The 7,500-nt window shown below is 41.2% G+C and overlaps 1 long non-coding RNA gene and 1 other non-coding gene across 8 annotated transcripts in view; one reads left to right on the forward strand and one right to left on the reverse strand.

Moving 5' to 3' along the window:
• LOC135113821 (uncharacterized) overlaps positions 1 to 7,500 on the reverse strand; it is a 117,774-nt gene that overhangs the window by 63,881 nt on the left and 46,393 nt on the right. The window lies entirely within an intron of this gene.
• Trnae-uuc (transfer RNA glutamic acid (anticodon UUC)) lies at positions 408 to 479 on the forward strand. The gene has a single exon. It is a non-coding gene; the product is annotated as a tRNA-Glu (tRNA).

A 7,500-nucleotide genomic window follows, 5' to 3' on the forward strand; every position in this document is an offset into this window, starting at 1 on the left:
AATTTAGGTTTAGGAAGGAGATAGGAAAAAATTGGTTCTCAAATAGAGTGGTAGATGAGTGGAACGGACTTAGTAATCATGTAGTTAGTGCTAGGACACTAGAGAGCTTTAAGAGAAGATTAGACAAGTTTATGGATGGGGGATAACAGATGGAAATAGGTAGGTATATTTCATACAGGGACTGCCACGTGTAGGCCTGGTCGCTTCTTGCAGCTTCCCTTATTTCTTATGTTCTTATGTTCTTATGAGAGAGAGAGAGAGAGAGAGAGAGAGAGAGAGAGAGAGAGAGAGAGAGAGAGAGAGAGAGAGAGAGAGTGAGAGAGAGAGAGAGAGAGAGAGAGAGAGAGAGAGAGAGAGAGAGAGTCTGACACGCCTCCGCACGGGGGATGCTCCCGAGGATCAGTAATTCCCATGTGGTCTAGTGGCTAGGATACCTGGTTTTCATCCAGGAGGCCCGGGTTCGATTCCCGGCATGGGAAAGCAAAGATTTAGGGTTATAACAAGGGGGGAACATAAGTAAAATTCTTAGGATCAGCAACCAGGACAGAACAAGAAATAACGGGTTCAAGCTTGAGAAATTTAGGTTTAGGAAAGAGATAGGAAGAAATTGGGTCTCAAATAGAGTGGTAGATGAGAGGAACGGACTCGGTAATCATGTTGTTAGTGCTAAGACATTAAGGAGCTTTAAGAGAAGATTAGACGGGTTTATGGATGGGGATGATAAGTGGAAATAGGTAGGTATATTTCATACTGGGACTGCCACGTGTAAGCCTGGTCGCTTCTTGCAGCTTCCCTTATTTCTTATGTTTTTATGTAAACCCCAAACACCATCAAACACCTCTCTCTCTCTCTCTCTCTCTCTCTCTCTCTCTCTCTCTCTCTCTCCTCTCTCTCTCTCCTCTCTCTCTCTCTCTCTCTCTCTCTCTCGTTTCAGGTCCACTGCCACAAATCACCTTAACACAAGTGGGCCAAACTCTCAGCGGCGCCCATCCATTCAGTGCCAGTGTCCGCGAGTGATGGATGGCTGGAAGGTTCCTGACTACACTCACCAAACCCTAACCAAACTCCAAAACACACACAAACCTTCCGTCACCCTCGCCTAACCCTTTGTCCTGAAACATCTTAAACCATCCACAAAATTTTTATCATCGAATCTCAAACCAAAAAATGTCCACTAATTTGCCTCGCCAAATTGCAAACGGTCCAAGAACTTTCCTTTATCAACGTCAAGGCCTTCCTTCACTCAGACCCTCGTCCCAAACCATCCATTAGCTTCCCCTCGTCAAATTCTAAACTATCCCCAAACCTATCATAATAAAAAACCTGATCAGACAAAAATCTTCCGGCTCCAACCATTAAGCCATCCATGAACCTTCCCTGTAAACCCAAAGCATCCATAAACCCTCCTAGTCAATCTCAAACCATCCAAAAATCTTCATTCACCAAAATTGAAACCATACATACAAATCTACAATACTAATGCAAAACACAACTATTACCGCACACTTTCCTCTCACCTCAGTGCAATTACCCGCAGTACCACCACTGGCCTGATATAAACACAAATTTTCACCTATTAAACTCGACAAAAATCATACTTTCACCTACAACATTAATATAAAAAACAGCTAATACTCCCACTTTTCCTGTCACTTCAGTGCAATTACCCGCAGTTCCACTAATAACCTCAAAACAGACTTACCACTTCAGCAAAAACCAAACCCGGCGGGACAAACAAAAATAAATTAAGTGCGCATCCCTGAAACAATCACTCGTAAAACCCCACAAGCATGCAAAGTGGATTAAAAAAAAAAAAAAAAAAAACCTGCCGGGAGTTTTGGTCTAGACAACACCGGGAGGCGGCGGGAAGCACAAGGGCCGGGAGGAGAGGACGAGACGAGGAAACACTACAGGATGCCTCAGTGGTGTGTGTGTGTGTGTGTGTGTGTGTGTGTGTGTGTGTGTGTGTGTGTGTGTGGGTAGAGTGACTGGAAGCATCGATGAGAGTGGGGAGGTCAGGGGACAGTTTGGGACTTGTTGGGTCTTGGTGGTGGCGGTGGTGGTGGTGGTGGTGGTGGTGGTGGTGGTGGTGGTGGTCACGAGGCTATTATTGGCCAGGTAGCATATTTTTATTTTACTCAAACAAAATTTACAGCAGGCTTAAAGCAACACTTTTTATGTAGCTGTCTACAAGGCCAATATATATAACAAAAAGGAATTATATGCTCTCTCTCTCTCTCTCTCTCTCTCTCTCTCTCTCTCTCTCTCTCTCTCTCTCTCTCTCTCTCTCTCTCTCTCTCTCTCTCTCTCTCTCTCTCTCTCTCTCTCTGTGTGTGTGTGTGTGTGTGTGTGTGTGTGTGTGTGTGTGTGTGTGTGTGTGTGTGTGTGTGTGTGTGTGTGTGTGTGTGTGTGTGTGTGTGTGTGTGTGTGTGTGTGCGCGTGTGTATGTGTGTGTGTGTGGCGTGCAGTGTGTGTGTGTGTGTGGCGTGCAGTGTGTGTGTGTGTGTGTGTGTGTGTGTGTGTGTGTGTGTGTGTGTGTGTGTGTGTGTGTGTGTGTGTGTGTGTGTGTGTGTGTGTGTGTGTGTGTGTGTGTGTGTGTGTGTGTGTGTGTGTGTGTGTGTGTGTGTGTGTGTGTGTGTGTGTGTGTGTGTGTGTGTGTGTGTGTGTGTGTGTGTGTGTGTGTGTGTGTGTGTGTGTGTGTGTGTGTGTGTGTGTGGCGTGCAGTGTGTGTGTGTGTGTGTGTGTGTGTGTGTGTGTGTGTGTGTGTGTGTGTGTGTGTGTGTGTGTGTGTGTGGCGTGCAGTGTCTGTGTCTGTGTGTGTGTGTGTGTGTGTGTGTGTGTGTGTGTGTGTGTGTGTGTGTGTGTGTGTGTGTGTGTGTGTGTTTGTGTGTGTGTAAGTTCGTAATGTACCGATTTCTTATATCAAATTATCGGTTTTTTTTTTTCTTGCACGTTGCTGCACACAACACTTACTGCTTAAGATAATGACAACATGCAAAGCAATGAGAGTAACATACAGAACTTAAGAAAATTAGGGAAGGTACACAAGGAGCCATCAGGCCTATGCGCGGCAGTCCCTGTATAAAACATGTATATTTTTTTCTCTAAATCATCCTATATATAAATCTCCGTAATCCTCTAAAGCTCCCTCATAACTCGACACCTGATTACAAAGTTCATTCCATTCATCCTCCATTACTCAACATGTAATCTAATAAAGATTTTTTTTTCTATATTCCTGAACACAGAAAGTATCCTGTAAGGATCTATGAATAATTTCCCACGTAGCTTTTAAGATCTAATGCACAGTACTCAATGAATAATGCATTAAGACTTAAGGCAATGAATCCAATTAATTATTTGAAAGCAATTCGCCTTGAGCCATTAAATCTTAAAAAATGCTGATTCTGATGGAAAAAATACTGTATGTTAAAATGGAAAGAAGATTCACTCACACGCACGCACACACACACACACACACAGAGAGAGAGAGAGAGAGAGAGAGAGAGAGAGAGAGAGAGAGAGAGAGAGAGAGAGAGAGAGAGAGAGAGAGAGAGAGAGAGAGAGAGAGAGAGAGAGAGAGAGAGAGAGAGTCGCTCAATACACTCAATCTTTCCCTCTGTTCTCTTTCAACATGAACCTTTCTGTGTGTGTGTGTGTGTGTGTGTGTGTGTGTGTGTGTGTGTGTGTGTGTGTGTGTGTGTGTGTGTGTGTGTGTGTGTGTGTGTGTGTGCGCGCGCGCGCGCGCGAGCAAAAAGGGAAGAAGAAGACAAAGAGGAAGAGAAGACGGAGGAGAACGAAGACAAGGAGGAGGAGGAGGACGATAAGAAGGAGAGGGAGAAGATGAAAAGAAATTTATATATAAGCCTTAGGAGATGAAAAAGGAAGAGGAAGAAGAGAGGATGGAAGAAAGCGTGAAGTAGAGAAGAAAGATGAGATTGAGGAACTAAGGGACTATATATATATATATATATATATATATATATATATATATATATATATATATATATATATATATATATATATATATATATATATATATATATATATATATATATATATATATATATATATATATATATATATATATATATATGAATTTGGAAGAGCGGTGAAGGAATGAGGGCAAGATAATGGTTCATAAAGCCATCCTTCCCTGCAAAGAAAAAAAAAAAAAAGACAGATCCGAAAGCAAGGCAATGTAGTTTTTATTGAGGACACTTGTGTGTGGAGACAGCTCCAGTCACAGACAGCAGGAAATACAGACCATGTCGGAGAAAGAAGCAGCAAGTTATTAACTACGTAACTGTGTTGACACCAAGCAAATGTAATTAAATTGCATACACCAAGGAGCACCGCAGCTGTTTATGTGACACACCCATTATATCAAACTGCCTCGCGCCCCGCCTATGTAATCCTCAGTTAATGGATTAACACCAACTCTACCTTAAGTGTGTGTGTGTGTGTGTGTGTGTGTGTGTGTGTGTGTGTGTTGTGTGTGTTTTCTATCTCTTATCACTGGTAAATAGAAAAACTGTTTTCACACTTGTCTGCTTCCTAGTGCTGAATGAATAAAACACACACACACACACACACACACACACACACACACACACACATTTTTTTGTTTAGTGACCAACAATGAAACAAGCACAAAAGGTGTGAAGTGTCCTGTCATCCTTTACGCTGCCAGTAGTGTCTTTGAGAGCCACACTTTATACCATTCTACAAAGGCTGATGAAAAGCCACGTAAGTCAAGGGGTTCGAACAGTACCAGCTGCCTTTCAACCCATTCTTTCACCCCGTATTCACCCATATTTCCCTCTCTCTCTCTATTGTTCTTCTTTACTTCCCCCACTCTTTTCTTTCCGTTCCGTTCCGAACAGTACCGAATTTCACTGAACATCGATAAAATAAACACTAAAAAACCTGAAGTACTCGGGCCACACTGTTCTTAGCGGCCTGCCAGTGGTGCCTCTCAAACCCACACTTCACACCAACACGTTTCATAAAGACTCAGAAGCTGCGTCACTCAAAAAGCTAGGGCAGTACCTGAATCGCACGACAGGGGAGGGACGCACACCGCTGCCAATACAATACACCTGCCAGTACTCAAAACTGCACCACCTCCCAGCCCTGCAGCTCGAGGAGACCTTACACGCAGGATTACATACACCAGGACTCCGCGAGGGATTGCCAAGGTCTGCCTGCCGCTCTCCTCACTCGTTCCAAGATATAATTCCCTTCCGGCCGCAGATTTCCATGCAGGCTTTCAGTACACGAGTTCCAGGCGACGCGTGGACAGACAGACAAACATGAGCAGCTTGTAGACCCAGTGTTGTTCTGCCTAAACCTACACACCACAAGAAATCGCTGGAATGGAATGGATGTTGTAGATGAGGAACTTAATTACAGTGACTTGTAGAAGGAAATGTTATTCTTTAAGGCTTGCATGTGGAGTTTATTGTTACGACCATCTAACCTAAAATGTAATGCTGGAAGTGACAAACACGACTCTAATAAATCTGTTGGAAGGAAAGGAGCCTCTTTTTGCCATACTTGAGAAATTTCCGTCGTGGTAAATGTATAAAATAAAATATGTACTTAAGAGTAGCTTGCTTACACGCACAAAACAAGTGCCTTGTGGTTCAGTCAGTTAACGCTAGTCTTTTCAATCTGCTCAGTTCAAACTCTGGTCACGTCCACCTCCCTCATCAAAAAAGTAATAAATAAAAATAAAACATATACTTACGTGCCAAAAATGAGCCCTGGAAACAAAACTAACGCTATAAATAAAGAAAACACAAACTTCTTCTCACTTTGCCAGGAATGTGGCTCAGATTTCTATCCACAGGAACTGAAGGAGAAAAGAAAATGTAGAAAAAGTAGAAAAGTAGAATAAATAAATAAATAAATAAATAAAAAAATATAATATATATATATATATATATATATATATATATATATATATATATATATATATATATATATATATATATATATATATATATATATATATATATATATATATATATATAAACGAGAAAATTGAACTTAAGACTTACTAGTGGACGTAAGAGAAGGAATCACATTAGTAGAAAAAGGGTAAAGATTATGAAGGCTCCTCTTTCCTCACTTTTGTGAACATAATTAAAAGCTCTCCTAAAAACTCAGAACACAAGAAAATATCAGCTTAGTACACACATACCAGATGGAATCATATTACTTAACTAAGGTAGAAAATATGTACTGAAGACTATTAACGTTACATCACAGAACAAATCATATCACCAGAACAAAGTTTAAAGGTAAGGAAGACACAGGCCTCCCCACTCTGAAGAACGTGTTTGAAATTTCTCCCTTGAAGAACTACAAAAACGAGAAAATGTCAGTTTGAGATTATCGAACCTAGGAAACAGGAGGAATCGTAGGAGTAGAACAAAGGACAGAGAAAAATAATCCTGCTTTCTCACTTTCCAAGAACATGTTTGAGATTTATGTTGTAAAGAACTTTCAAAGTGAGAAAAATATTTCGTGGAAAGCACTAAAGTTACGGCAGAAGGAATGGTATCAGTACAACAAAGGTTAGGGATACACACTATGCATCCCTCCTCACTGTTAAGGAACGTGGCTAAGATTATGTGCTGAACAATATAAAAAGTGAAAATAAATATCTATTAAACATTACTATATTTACATAGCACAGGCATTCGTATTAATGGAACAAAAACTGAAGGTAATGAAATGACTCATATTTCCTCACTTTTCAGTAACACTTCCCAACCCACGAAGCAGAATGAATATTAACAGTAGAACAAAGGCTACAAAAAGAAGACTCTGCCCTCAGTTTCCTGCGACCTGCGTGGAGTCCTGCCGTGGAGAGCTTAGAAAACGACGACTGTAAGTGGGAGGGAAATCTTTACTGGATTATATATTTTTTTTATTGTTCTTTTTTTTATTATTATTATCATTTAAAAGTTCGTGCCAAGGACAACAAAAACTACAATGTTCCTTGAAGACTGTGAGTGAGAGGGAAGAGGTTCACTTTATTTTTGTATTCATGCAATGAAATCTCGTGGGGAAAAAAAAAAAAAAACTCTCAAGACGCCAGAGTGTGGGAGTCCATAGGCAAGTCCAACAATTTAATCCAAATGTGAAGCAAAAGGTTTTATTCTCATGAGGTTCTCTGGTCTATTCCAGTTCGTTTCGTCTCCTTATGAAGGGCGTTGGCAAACATTTCTTCCTCTCACTTTCTTAACACTAGGTGGACACTTTATTGGAAGTTACTGGTTTTCCGCACGATAGTATTCATGATCGAAGCGCCCCCGCGGTGCAGTGACCAGCGCCTCACTGCATCAATGATTCTAAGTGAATTATGATGCAGCAACATCCACGTGAAGGTGACGAAAAAGGTTTCCATGATGGAACACGTAACCTTCAGACTACAACACGAACGACGTACCACAGAGCCTACCAGAATGAGAGAGAGAGAGAGAGAGA

Source organism: Scylla paramamosain, chromosome 26 (genome assembly GCF_035594125.1).
Source record: "Scylla paramamosain isolate STU-SP2022 chromosome 26, ASM3559412v1, whole genome shotgun sequence".
Lineage (NCBI taxonomy): Eukaryota > Metazoa > Arthropoda > Malacostraca > Decapoda > Portunidae > Scylla > Scylla paramamosain.